General features: G+C 43.5%; 1 protein-coding gene across 4 annotated transcripts in view; it reads left to right on the top strand.

Annotated features, from left to right (window-relative positions):
- Window positions 1-15,076, top strand: part of LOC108629967 (mucin-17) — a 212,039-nt gene that overhangs the window by 185,070 nt on the left and 11,893 nt on the right. The window contains exon 1 of one of the 4 annotated variants that reach the window (XM_018032981.2): window positions 1,277-1,324. The exons of the other annotated variants lie outside the window; for them this stretch is intronic. The gene's annotated coding sequence lies outside the window, so the exon portion shown is untranslated. Of the gene's footprint in view, window positions 1-1,276; window positions 1,325-15,076 lie in introns of those variants that run through there. 4 annotated transcript variants of the gene reach the window in all.

The following is a 15,076-nucleotide window of genomic DNA, read 5'->3' as shown; positions in this document are numbered from 1 at the left end:
AGATTTATTAATAGATTATTTGAATAATATCTTCTATAGGTGGATGTTTACAGTTGAGAATTTCCATGTGATGTCAGAATGTAGCTTGGAGTTTAACAATTCTTTCATGGTACATAATAGGTATGCCTCGAAGGTTGAAGCCACGCATTTTTCGACGTAGTAATACGCTTCTCATAAGCTAAAACTGGTAGCCCCTTGCGCAATATTTGCATACGCGTCTCCTCGCGTCTTATCTTCGTCGTCGTATAATTTATCTCGAGACGCAAGGCAACACAAATATCCTTTGTTACGCAACTGCAAATTCCTCTGTTCCTTCATTTACGTATATTTATTCAGTATGAAATTTTCGGCAATATTGCATTCTCGTAGTAGCAGCAGCAAAAAATAAAAAAAAAATATCTAGTAAATCTGTACTGCAACGATTTGTACAATTGGGAAGCGAGCATTCTGAACGAAATGCGTTCACCTTTTACGGCCGGAGGCCAAGATATTCCATCGGCCTCCATCCCGAATCCATTATTCATTCTCCCTCGAACGAGACTAAAACAATACATTGAATTTTCGTTAATCGCCGCCGTTATAATTCCACTCCCCTCGGTGTATGAAACAAAAAGGAGAAGTGAATCGATTTCTCATTTATCTCCCGACCAAAAGAAACGGACAAACAAACGTCAACACTTGGACAGTGAACTCATGAACTCTGTGCGTTTTTTCTGAAAACACTTATCTGTGCGTTTTTTTTTTCTCTCGTATCGAGTTTGGCAAGTCGAAAGTTACGGGATAATTGCCATTGGTCCCTCGAGTTTGTTCGGCGGTGGACCACGCGAAACAATAACGCGAATCGGTACAATTAAACGTCCCAGTAATTCGCGTCCCCGGGCGTCATAATGGATTACGTTATCCGAGTTAATCCGGCGAGAAGTTGTACGTCCGCCGCGCGAAGCTGCCGGATTAGCGCAAATCTCACCGCGGAGGAATCGCGTCGGCGACGGGTTATTCAGTGAAGGCCCGGCCGAGTGCCACTGGTTGCCGGGGACTCGATTCGTTTCAGTCGATTTTCCGCCGGTAAGATCGATCGGGACGTCGGACGAGCATCTCGAAGATTGAAAACCGATGGAGAAGTAGAGTGTTCGATAACGAGGCTGTAGTCGAGATCTCGTCAGTAATGTAGGCTGTAATAGCAATAATGGTAACGCGCACTGCGATTGCGTTCCCACGCGTGTCCGTGAGAGAGAATTCTTTTTAACAAACGCTTTCTTTCTCTTGTGTGTTTCAGGTAAATACGCTGTGAATTATGTATCGCTTACCGTGAGTCTTCTGGATAGTAAGTAATGCGAATAATCATTGTACATTTATTGTAGACACTATAGATTTAATAGAGCTTGAAAGACTCGCGGAATTATTACGTTGAATCATTTGAACAAAGAAACTGTGTTCTATTCAGTATACTAATCGAATTCTCGAGTAAGTTTATATAATCCAGCAAAGAAAGTACATGTATTTATTTCGAGAGAGAATATGTGTGCAAAAAGTAAACGAGGCTATATTACCTAGTGTATACGAGAGACTGATTAGATAACACGTTTCCTTGAACTTGATGCATACTACGATTCTGCTTGAATAGAAGCCTGTCCTCTTTCCGCGCGTTATTATCGTTTTTGATATCGATTCGGTGACGGGACTGCTTAAGAAACGAGGCTAATTATTCCGATGCAAATTGTCGGAAATGATTTACCCGTCGTCGTGAAAGAGGGAAGAAGATAGGATAAAGAGAATAAGGCATGATTAAACCGAGTGCAAATATTTAATTAAATCAAGCCGAGGGCGCATGTCCGGAGGCACTAGTTTACGGCGGCAATTTCTTCTCCCGAGGCATCCCAGTGAAAGTGGATGCGCTTTCCAATTAATCGAGAGTATCTAATTGCTCACTTCCGAACGATTCTTCCTCTTTTTCCCACCGTCTTCGTTGGTACATTGTTCCCTTTGATTTTTTAACTCCTTTCAACTTTTTTTAAGCTCCTTTGTATTTAATCCTTTCTGTCCTACCGTCGACTATCTGTGAATCGATGTCGTACCGTAAATGCATGTAATTCATTTGTGCAACAAAAATTTTGCATTTTTCGCATTGAGATCTTCCAGTCTTCTAATTTAACGATCCGCGGATTATAAGCTTTCTCTTAAACAGACACGTTAAGAAAAGACAAAAGGAATTATTCTATAAAATATAAAAGGTAGTCGCGATTCTGTGAAAGATTCCAGTCACGGTCAGCTCGATTCGAGCAAGATTCCCGTGGATCTTCTGACGTCTGGAAGGGCATGGTAGCCGTGGCGTTTACCAGACAATAGGCGGAGCGGCGTTAAAGTTTCCGAGGGAATCGCATAGCCCGGAACTTGAAACTTCGCGGTGAAGTTTTCTTCGTCCCGTCGCGTCGCTGAGAAGAAATCGTCGCGTTTAAATCTCTGGCTCGGCGGTGCGCGCGGGTCACGCAATTTGAAAGTTAGATTGCTTAAAGCGACGATGATTCGACCCTTTGAAAGAGAGAGGGAGGGAGGGAGAGAGAGAGAGTACCGCTGTTTCCTGTCCTATTGAAAATTTAATCAATTGGGGAATTTGCTCTTTCGTCTCTCGCCCCTTTAATCTGAGAAAACGAGTCGTTCAGTCAAGTTAAACTTCTAACCAACGGTATCGATTGTTACAAAAATACTGATTTCTGATAAGTACAATGGAGTCTATAATCTCATTTCATTTAATTTGAGTCAACACCTCAAAATACTTCGCTTGGTTTGTTTCTTATATGAAAAATCCAGGATTTGTTTATCCCACATTGCCGTTCGAATCAATTTCGTTCCTCGAATCTCATTTTTTCCACTCCCCATTTACTTCGTCTCGGAGAATGCTGAGGCACGCGAAATTCCGAGCAGAACAGAGAATAGAATCGCGGGCAAACAGCTCGAAACAGTCGAGAAGACAAGAGAGAGGGGTAGAGGGTTAGGCGAGAGCGGAGAATCCGATCGCTCGAATCACCGACAAATATGAGTGCCTCGAGCGTTCCTGGGGGAGTCATCGACCGTTCCAGGATTTCCCGACTTTCGCCTCGTCTATGTACCTGGACCCGAGATTCAGCTACGTACGGTAATATTTCCCTGGACAAGTTTTCCAGGAATAATAGAACACGTCTGGGACATCTCGCCGTTACTATTTCACCCGCGACGTATTAACGATGTAATTCTGAGGATTGGATTTCTCTTTACGGGAACTGATCTTTTTGTGCGATTATTTACGTACAACTTCGGTCTTAATTATTGTTTTACCTCTTACACACAGCGTGAGTCAACAAGCAGTACGTCATATGCAATGACTTGTTATTTAATGATTTTATCAAAACATAGCGTATATAAATTCATACAGTAGAGATCATTAAACGAACGGATCTGTCTATTTCGATGAGTCAGAATATATTCCTATTAGCTGATGATCAAATCAATGTCCAGTGAATAATTTTAAACAATAATTCTATTACAATAATTGAAGTTCAAACATAAAGACGAGATTTTTTATTATCTATGATACATTCCTAGAAGGAAAATCTAGTATTAAACAGAAGATTACGCGAGTGTGAGAGCGATGAATTCTCGATTCGGTCGCGTTGTTTACCCACGGACAATGGCGCACGATGATCCTGCAAAATCGCTGGTAAATTACCGCGCGCCGGGGCAAGAACGTAGCTGCTGCATTTAATAAATAAATCCGACGGAGAGGTTCATGAAGAATTCATGAACGGCGTCGGTAGACACCGAGAAGTAGACTACGAACGCGAGCAGGGACAACGTTTTTCATCCCCCGTCGGCGGTCCCTTTCCCTCCTACAGGAAGGATGAATTGTCTTTCCACGCGCGAGGATTCGAACTTTTGCGAAAATCTTGAACTAGCCGGGCCCGGCCGGACCAGTCGGTACTCGTAATTCTTTGCGCGATTGCGTTTATTTGTCCGCTTGTAATAACCGTAAATTCTCCCCTTATTCCTGGAGTGTTAAGGCTAAGAGATTTCCATATAGCGCGCGCAGTCGGCAGCGAACGTTGTCGGGGTCCACGCGAATCGAGCATGCGGAATGCTGCAAGCTCTTAAGTAATAGTACGTCCGCTTCTGGAATTTATTATCGACTTTATCTGCGCCCGAGGCTCGCAATGCTTTCCGCTTCGAATCTTAAGAAAGTTATGTACCCCTCTCCCGGAGATTGTTGAAACGCTTTTATTCCCGATGATTAAAAGCGCGTACGGATACTTTGAGACTTCTGCGATAAAGAAACTGAATCAGTCGCACGATCGTGATTTCGGTGAAATAAAAACTGTCGGAGAATTACAAACAGATACTACGCGTACAAGACCGATCGTATAATCCGTACGATTAAAAGAGGAACTGGGATTTCACAGTTGCAAGATTTTCCTAGAGGATTTAGTTTTAAGGAGTTTCGTCGGGACAAAAGGCTTTTAAAGAGTAGCAAATGGAATTACGTAAAGGGTTGGGTATATAATCTCGTATCACTGTAGTATTTAATTTGAAGCTGTGGTTCCGACTCATACCTCTTTACACTCACTTTTCATTCTCGTTCTTTTATCCCGACCTCCTTTATATTCCGGCTCCGTGCTCGCTCTTTTTAGCCCTCCAACCCCTGGTGAAGCTTCTCATTATCTCTCTACGAAATTGCAGCGACATACGTAAACGTACACCATCCGTGTAACCGGAACTCTGACATCAGTTTTTCGAATGCATTTTTGCGTTGTCATTTTACCCGCGACACGCGATGTCGCGCGTTAGCACTTGAGTGAAGTGGCAAAAATAACAGCGAAACGAAATTTGATAAACTTCTTCTGGCTTTAAAAAAGAAAAAGCTGAGTTAAGTCTTGAAACATTTGAGTGTTAATTAACAATATTTTAATCGGTGAAGGGAAACGTGTTAAATAATTATAATCAGATCGATTGTAACGACGAATACGGGACGAGCATATAGTATGGCGAACGCGAGGCTGGCTTTAATAATTTTTAATTTAATTTGTAGCGTAACAGGTTCATCGGAGATTATCTCGAGACTGGGCGACGTGATAAATTGTCCGAGTCGCGAGTTTACCGTAAATCGCCTCTCGCTCTATCTGCTACTTTTTTACGCGTTACTTGTTGCTCTTGCTTTTGCTTTTGCTCGTCGATTTCTGCCCTTTTTTCGCATAAATCCGGCTGCCTACCTACCTAGCTAGGTAGGTAGCTACCTCGGCCGGTGCTCCTCGCGTTGAAATATTGCTTGGCCGCCGTTGACACGGCCGCATTTGTTTTGATCAAAACCGTAATTATAAATCACTTTGCCCGTACCCTTATCCCTCTCTGCCTCCTTATTTCCGCGTTAACCTCGTGCGCCGCGCAATTTTTTAGCCTCTTTGAGCCGCCGTCAAAGAAATTCAGAGGACTCTCCTCTGCCCGTGCTCGAACAAAAATTTGAAAAAATAGATTCACTGATATCCCGAGAAGGCCACGGACGTGAGTTTTAATTACTAGAAAAGGAGCGACGGAACAGACGACGACGTCCCTTTTTAGCGTCGCGGTTAGTTTGATAAAATTTCAGAACGAACGAAATCCTGCAAAAGGAGACGTAAAAAATTGCCCACGACTACTTATGAACGTCGACGTGGGTTAAGAGAGTGGAGCGCGACCCTTTTCCTCCCTGTTAGCGATCACTTTCTTTTTTTGCTACCCTTCTTTCCCCGGGGTCGGTTCTATTCGCATACGCGCGTAACCTCGTGTGCTGCGCGGATGTAGGTATGTAACCGAGCGGACGAAACGCCGAGTGGAATCCCGGGCACGGTCGAATTAATCGCTGACTTCGTGGAACCGGCCCGAATTTATAGTCGACGATGGATGGAGTCCGCGAATCGCAATGAATCAATTATATTATAAGGGACCGCGTTCTCGCTGTCTGTTCTTCACCGGTGCTCCAACAGATATTCGAATCGCGATTTAAATCATTTACAACAATAGCTAATCAAACAGTGGATTCTCAAGTTTATAAAAGAAACGAGGTTCGGTCGTATTTGATCCTAAAGGTTTTTATAAGCTAGCTTTAATTTACGTTACGTATTTGCTCACGAAACTTATTGAAACAAACCGCCCTGAGAGAAACGGCGTTCTATCATAAATCTGCATTGTCAACGCCATCATTTCGCAGCATTCTTTCCAGTGGTATTTCTTGCTCGCTCACGGTGATGAAAAGCTGACAACGTGAACAGCGAAAACAAACAACGGAACGCAATGAATGAAGGCTTGAACGCACAGGTGGTCGCGGGTTCGTCAAGCAAATTTCCCGTACGCGAATACCTCATCTGCACGAGAAAAGCGAAATGTAGATGGGAGTGAGGGAGGGATAGAGAGGGAGGGACTATCTAAATGGAATTAAAGCGGAACGAGGGGGCAAAACTTGGACGACCGACTATGCCACTGGTCGGACGGGAACGTTTGCGGATGGAAGCGCGGAGCCAAAATTACGCGCCGCTTCCGGATGATATCGTAAATGAAAACTCTCCTAACTGCGCTAACTCCTCGGTTTTAAAGTTGCCGGAACAATGCCGCGCGCGAGTAAATCTTTCCGGATTACTTGATGTTGAGTTTGTACAAATTTTGTGCTCCAGCGTTTCCTGTTCCTTTTATTAATCTACGAGCACGGCATAAAAACTAAACTATTCGTTCTTTTTATGTGCACATATTCTTAGCAATTAGACGATATACCAACCGCTAAAGATAGTTTGCATATCTTATTTCATGATAGAGTATTATTAAACTTCTAATAACGTTTGATCATTAAACTCTTGGTAGATTTTAAGTTGCACGGGAGAAGATCTAAAGTTTTTAACACAAGATTGTTCTCTCCGTTCTCTTGAAAAACCACGAAAAAACTTCTCGCATGTAAGACTAAGAAGAAAAATCTCTTTTCTTTACCTTCTCGACTCTCGGAGATTCTCGGTGTTCGAGGATGCGACTATATCGGGTCTTCATCGTGGCAAAAATAAGATTGGTCGTGTTACTTTCACGGTGATACGAATAACACCGACGCGTGGGCGATGGACTCGCCGCGAGGAATTCATTCGCGCGGATACGCGCCGTGACGCTTGGCCTACTTCTCGAAATCACCGGTACATGAAACTACGGGAAAAACGACTGAGTCTATTGCAGATTTCGATGCTGAAGAAAAGAGTTTCTCTCGTTCTTTTGTTACAGTGTCCATCGACGATTGTCACTAAACGGGTCAAGGTCGAGAATAATTTTCCATCAAGTGCATAGCAGATTCGTTTGATTAAAAAATGAACGATCTCCTTTTAAATAGGTGGTGTAAATTCTTCGTGAATTCCCTCTGATATTAAAATGCCTTCAGTGTAAGAAGGGCGATATTCTTGGAACTTCTGAACTCTCAAAGCGACGTGTATTTTTATTACATTTAATCATTATTCATTTCGTAGAAAAAGTAGGTAACATTGAAATCAGAAATTACAGTTTTAAATGATTATAGATATGGGAAAAATTATTTCGTCAATCAAATAGCGTCCATTTATTAATTCAATTAAGAACAAAATCCTATTAAAAGGGTAAACAAAGAAAAACCTCGCAAAGCGTTTCTTTCATAAAAACCGACTCGGAAATCTTGTCAGCCAGGGTTTGATAACGATCATCGAAAACCAGCGTAGCGAGAATCGAGGAGTAAAAAGTGCAACGTCACAAGTTCGGAATTTTTATTCTCGTTACGAGCAATTGGGCCAGAAGAGTTTATATGCAATTCACCAGCGCGGAAGCACCTGCAGAAACGGCTTTAAACGGCGAAGCGTGGGGCCGTTCGCGTAAAACTCCCTTTTATGGAGGTCACGCTCCGCGCGCTCTCACGCACACGCGCGTATCCGTATAAGGAGATTTTTCGAAGGCTTTCCGGAATCAAACGGCAACGCGACCCGAAGCTTTTTATTATCGTCGCTTTTCGCGAGAGACGCCCTTTTAATTACGGAAACGTGCCGCGGTTTCGCGCTTTTATCTCTTACATTATTCCTCTGTTTCCGAGTGCTTTTATTTCGAGGAAAAGGGCAGGAATATTTTCAGTCACGTTTGCGTCACACAGCTCTGTCAATTAACATCGCATTCGGATCAGATAAATCAATTTCTCATCCTCCCATAAATAGATCGCGCGTTTATCGAACGAGTTCGAGTCGGAAGCGTGTCGTGCAGTTGGGATTGTTCAAGTCACGCGAATTCTCATCGTGCGATAAATCACGGCCCGTCGAGGTGACGACTTAAACGTCAATTTATGCGTTCGATACCGATTGCATCTCCTCGAAAGCTCCGTCTGATTGCACGTTGTCTTCCCTGGAAATCTGCGAGCTCGCTCGTGGAGTTGAGCCAGTCGGGAGAGCTTCGCTCGTTTCCGTTCGATTCGCGAAAATCGTCGGACATATCGGGCGCGAGGAAACTCCTTCCGTCGAAATTCGAAAAGAATCGCGCGAACGTTTTACTCGATTAATTCGATTTATCAGAAGGAAGCCGAATTTCATTTAACAGCTGAACTCGTTATCGCCGTCACGCTCTTAAAATTACCACATAAATCTCTTAAACTTTATCAGGTACTCTCAGAATGCACTTAGAACTCATCAGTTTTCCCCAAAGCGTTCAAACCGAACTTCACATTCTGAACAGGTGCTTATACCTCCTCCTCATTATCCCAAACAATTGTGATTCGCGTATAATGCCCGGCAAGTTCATTCGCATTGATCACATTTAAAACTTCATTCATTACCTCGCCAGTCGTTCCTACGGAATCATACAAAATAATCATTTGTCCATCGATGTTTCAAAAGCACATACGCTTTATCTGTATAAACTTTGTAATGAAAAGTAATTCATCAATTCATGCTATAGTTTGTATTGTCATCGAACGCGTCGTGGAAAATTGTATTTTCTATTGCCTCTGGTTCGTATTCGACTTTCCCGAAACGCTTGTGTCTCGTCAAATGCATTGTTTACTCGCGCCTCCACTTCCGCGCGATACAGTTTCAACTTTGATAAAGTAATCCGTTTAAACGGTGCCGGTTTCCAGACCGCTGCCTACGCGCGCCGATTCCCATGATACGTACCGGCCACTGATAGTGCTTCCTACGCGTGAATTAGCTGCCCAGCCCCGATATCAAACCGTGCGAAAGCTACGCGATGTTTTGTGTTGTCTACAATTTCATTATAGCGTTCACTGATTCATATTTAATGTCACTGCGTATCGAGGGTTGGATATTCAAGGCTTAATCCTTTGAAGACTGAACGTTTGATAATAGAACTAGTAGTACTTTTGGTGGTTCTTTTTTCTTTTTACATAAAAGCTTTTACATAAAAGTTCACGAAACTCGGTTTCATTGAAACTTAACGGCGTGTTAAGACAAAGGACGTTTGAATCTGTTAATTTTCGTTCTCGAGCGAGACAGGGCTTTTTGAAGTTCTTTGCCAGTTCGCATTAGTCTCTCCTTAAGACCGCGAGATTCCCAGAGAGTCCGCCTGGCCAGCTTCGATCATCGACTTTTTTCCTCCCGTTTGGCTTCCCTGACCTTATTCCGGGTTTGCCGCTCGACCGGTCGCACGATATCTATCTGCTCGCTTGCACCTTATTTTTAGTGCCCCCGGGGGAAATTGTTTACAACTGGCCGTGTATTATGAAATATTGCCGTTGTCGTATCTACAATACGAAACGTCGATTGCGAAAGCTCGAACCATTACGAAACCTAGTATCCATGGTCCCGTTAAATGGGCGATCGATTTCAAATAATGATCACGGAAAATGAGTGTAACATTGATCCTTGAATTTGAAACAGATCAATTTTGTTATTCAACTTCATTTGCAATCCACGTTTGCTAGTTTGAAAACGAGATGAACTTGCAACCCTATGCTCTGTAATTATTCTAACATTAATCATCGAACAGAATGGAATGGATGCAGATCGAAAATTTTGAAGCACTATGATTTTGACCTGGTTCGACAAGATTGTTATGCAGAGAAAAGGGAAATCGATGCCGGATCCCGAACGCGGAATGATCCATCAATTTCATCTACTTTTCTTGAAAACGCCCCCGCAACAGACGGGGACTAGTCAGCTCGTTGTCAAAGTTGAATAATTGCGGCTGGGACCCTCGTTTGTTTCAGCTCTCGGCGTACCGAACACCGCCATTATTCATTTTCAAATTCCGCCTCGAACAGGGCCGATTATCGATCGACGCTACACGATCCGCTTTGCACGTCGGCTAATAGAGTGGTTACGCGTGCATATTGCACATCATAATAGCTGTATGTACTAAATTCGATAATTCAGCAAAAAAGTTACGGCTCACGTTCATGGGCATGTTTTATTGCGATAAACTTTCAACCCTCTTTTATTCGATGTAGTCCAAGAAAACAATTATTTATATGCGCATGGTTCTAAATTGAGAACACTCGACTTATTAAAAGTCGAACCGCATTCATGGACGTGTATCAATTATGACAGCGTCGGTTAAAATTAAAACGGGGAGGGAGGAGCGATTTTTCTTTTACACTTTGGTAGTATCAACATGGAAGTTCGAGAGTAATAAGTTAATAATAGCTTTCTTTCACCTTGCGAGGTACACGTGGCGATAACGAAAAGCGAGAGGGAAAAAGAATCGATTGAGTGGCTCGCGCTCGGCTATAATGCAGCGTAGAGAGACTCGTGCGCGCAAGAAACGATGGAAAAAGGGGTCGCCCCAAAGGAGAACCGTTTGTTAGAACCGGGCCACTCACGGCTGAAATGGGCAAAGGAAAAATCGTGATCGGGAAGGAAAAATCGGATCGCGATACGAAGTATAAAATCTCCGGTTTGTTGCATTGTCGAGAAATCCCCATCGAGGAGATTTATGCGTACCGAACGCGATCGTGTCAGTCGCAGTTTGCGCGAGATTATATTTCTTGCGGATCGTCGATCATAATTCTTCCCCCGTGTTTCCCGCTCTTTTATTCCTACAGTTTATCCTAGAAATTTATTGCTCGTTTCATTGTCGAATGGTAACGCAACAGAGTCATTGAAAAAACGGAACAAGGACGATTATGTCAAATGTTATATTACTTTCGTAAAGATCAAATTATACATATATGGAAATCCATGACAGTAAAATTTCTTAGTAAATTAAATCAATTGAGTTTTGGTAAGGCTTGTGATTAAAAAATCAACTCGGTGAGGAAAGTTGGCTCTGGTCGAAGATTAACATTTCATCGGACAGGGCTGGTGGTTTGAGGATTCAGTACGAACGACCGTGAAGTGGCTGAGGGTGGCTGGCCTGGTGATAGAGACTTGTTTGAGGTACGAATGCGTTTGTTGCGAGAACGGATGAGAGTGGATGTCGGACTAAGGTGGAGTGGGTCAGTCGAGCTCTTTCTCTGTTCCTCTACCCTTTTCGCCTCCTGTCTTCCAGTCCTTTTACTCACACACGCACACGTGTGAAGAAACAGATGCTTGTCGTCGTGCACACAAGCCTACCGGGTGCCCGCATTAGTTTTGTTGCTCGTGACGATGGTGCGAGGGTTTAAACTGCGAATAGTCTGAAAAAGCGTTGTTAGGATGATCAAAGATATCCGAGGCTTCTTTGAATACGCTAGGCCCGTCGCGACTCTTCGTCCCTTTGACGCGCCATTGTGGACGAGTTTGGAGACCGGTGGATCCGCTTTGATTGCTCGACTGCCAAACGAGCTTGATCGAGCTTCGATCACAAGCGCCCTCGTTCCCTAGGTTTCCTATGCGTTAGCAAATTCCTATGTCTCTTGATAAACAGGAAATTGAAGGTGATAGATATTCTTTCAGTCAGCTCATTGAATTAAAAAGGCAAAAAACACCGAAGGGAGATTATTAAAGAATGGCAGCCTCATGGGTCTGTGTCGCACGAAAGATCTGCAATTTTTTATGCCCTCTAGAATATATTTCCGACAAAAGTTGTAGTTGTCAGATACAAAAAAGGTCTTACGCAATTAGCTTCTAACTCCACCGAAAAGAGCGATCACCGACTGTGTTTTGAGCCCGAGTGGGCCCCATTCGCTATCCCAACGATTACACGGACGCAGACGTTACTCTTTAATAGTATCTCCTCGGTGCAGAAATCTTTTAACCAACTGGGAAAAGCGAATCGTAAAGAGCTTCCTCCTTTTTATTCCTAGCGCGTTTTCACACCAGCTTGCGAGGCATCGAGTCGAAAAGCAAGAAAAACCCAGATTAAAGTCTTACAGTCTTTTCACGAATCCTGGATCTCGTCTGTTCCTTCTTAATGAAACATAGCTAAAAACAGGAACTTTCGTATACCTACTGCGTTCTTTCGCTAGGCCGAATTTGGCAATATCGTCGAGTGAGAAGACAAAAATTGCATACAACTTGCTGACAAAAAGAGTTTCATCCTTATCTTTGCTTCGTATTCAGCAGAACATTTTTGACCCCTTAAGTATTTTTTATTTCACTTCTAAATATCTTGAATTGCAAGATAGAACAGAGTCGAGTTATAAGATTTTACGCTACTTGCCACGTCATTTTGAAAATTTGAGTTAAGTGAGATTAGCCGAAGCATCGGGTTTTGAATCCTCGGTTTAAGACTTCCTATTGAACTTCGCGTCATCTCACGAGCCAGGGAACGTCTTAATGTATGGTTTCCAGTTTGGATCAGCGCGCCTCGAAGATTTTGAACTTCTCCGCGAACTTGCGTGGAATCTTGATACTCTTGGAATTCCGTGAACTTGGAAAGTTACCCGAGGAATCCTTCAGGACCTTGAAGGATTCCGTGGCGATCTCGAAGCACTACCGGACGAGAAAAATTCGATTCTCGATTCCCGATACCTCAGATACTTTATTAACAATTGGATGCATAAAATAAGCAAAATGCATAATCGTATAATTACCAATAAATTCAATTGTGTATCATTGAAAATGTGAATTAAAGAAATGTATTCGCCATAATTTGTATCTGGCCATTCCACTTTAGGGAATGAGAATTTTGAAACCGATTTCTCCATCGAGTTAAATTGTTGATAGCTCCATTCGTATACCTAGTCTGTGCTGGATTCAAGATTCCAAGTTCTGTATCGACAGGCGGGACCAACTGCGAATGAATAGGTATATCGCGAGCCTGATGGATTTCCAGGGGTCCCCCTTATCGAACTCAACAAGCGAGAATTCCCTAAGTCGACTCACCGCGACGGAAGCTCTGATTTCTCCAGAGACCGTGGACGAAAGGGGGAAGAATCAGATTGACCGAGGAAGGGTCCAAGAACGGAGAGGCTTCGATACTTCCCTCCGTCTTTTGAGTATCCATTTCCGCTCGTCGACTGTCCGCGGACTTATTCCATTACCGTGTCGCGTTCTACGATAAGCAACAGAAATTACACATGAAATTCTGCCGAAAGCACTTCGTATTTTGCTTGGACTGCTGTGGATGGGTTGAATAAACCTTTTAAAAGATCACACGTATTATGTATGTATTTATCGAAAATTCGTAGACCATGTAAAGTCAACTGAATTTCAATAACTGTAAACGTGCTGCTGCTTAAGAACAGAATTGAGCGAAACGGAACGGCACGCGAAAGAGTAGAGACAAGGAAGAAGTGTAGAGACGCGGGGGGATGGCGGTTCGAGAAGGGCCTTTGACTGGCGCACGAGGGGGACCAAACTAACCCCTCAGGTTGCTCGGTCTGCAAGGGTGCACGATATTGATTCTCGCCTACCACTTGCCGCGACGTACATACTACCTGTACGCGGGATCTCATGGTGTTCGTGGCTTGTCTCTGCCTCTCCCGCAGAGGCAGCCACAGTGGCTCGTTGCATGTCTCAATGAGCCCACGATCTACACCCTCGTTCATAAGTCTTACGATTAAAGCATCGTAAAATGTATAACTGAATGAGATGAATGAGGATTTGTTATGGTTTAATGAAGAGTAAAATCTTCTGAAAAATCTCACTATTCTAATCAGTGACTTTAGCGAGATATTTAAAAATTATTTATACTTCGTTTGAGATACGATTGTATTGGAACGATTTATAATTTTATCAACTGGCTGCGGCTATAGGATTTCCTATTATCTTTCAATAAACTCTGATGACTTTTTAATAGGCAATAAACATTGAAGAGCGTTCGAAAATTTCTGAACGGGGATGTACCATCCATCTCTCCCGGTTCTGCCTGATATAATCGATAACGATCGCGGCTCGAGTCGCTGCTCCGCTAGGATAAGATCTTTGTCGCCCTTCGATCGCGACTCGTCGGTATATAATGCTTGATAGGATTCTGAGCCGCCGACGACGACGAGTCGCGAGGATTTTGATGGAAAACCGAGGACGTGGGATGGTTGCCGATAACAGGAAGGCTCTTCTTTGTATTCCGCGGCAGTCGTCGTATCCGACAATGAGTTGCGAACAACGCACAATACATTGATCAATTTTTTTTTTGGGCCTTATCCTCCTTCGTGATCTGTTACCGAGAGCGAAGCATTAGTCGTTGTTAGTATACCATAATAAGCCGTATCTGATAGTACCAGTACTATCTAACACATATGTATGCAGTTTCAATCTAAGAGGGGGATCGCCGATTCGAATCTGCCTCAACTTCATTCTCTCTTAACTCCGTTATCACCGTTGACGATTTTATCTCCCTCGTCGACGTTTATCAGGTGTACAAGCAGCGAGTCTCGCGTTTAATTGAGCCACGTCGCTAGGTTTCTCTATCAATCCTGCCCGTTTAAGATCGTGACTGCCGACGTCATCGGTCTCGCTGAAGAATCTCAGGGCTCTCCCCTTACGAGTTACCGTTCCACGCGATGATCTTATCTCGCTACGGAGCAACCCGGGCCAACGAGATTAATAACGCGAGATCGGGCTGCCTCGCAGTTTGAGTTGCTCGTTGGAGAAAATAGGAGCGACGGAAGGATGAAGGGGAGAAGGGGGCAGAGAAAGCCGGAGCGTAACAGACAAATGCGAGACAATGAAGATTAATGTTTGGACCCGGTGTGCTGCCCGAAAGCACCGTGTGAAAC

Source organism: Ceratina calcarata, unplaced genomic scaffold (genome assembly GCF_001652005.2).
Source record: "Ceratina calcarata isolate Rehan_Ccalc_2016 unplaced genomic scaffold, ASM165200v1 scaffold60, whole genome shotgun sequence".
Classification (NCBI taxonomy): domain Eukaryota; kingdom Metazoa; phylum Arthropoda; class Insecta; order Hymenoptera; family Apidae; genus Ceratina; species Ceratina calcarata.
The sequence above is the reverse complement of the archived record's forward strand: the minus strand, read 5'-3'. Positions and strand labels throughout refer to the sequence as shown.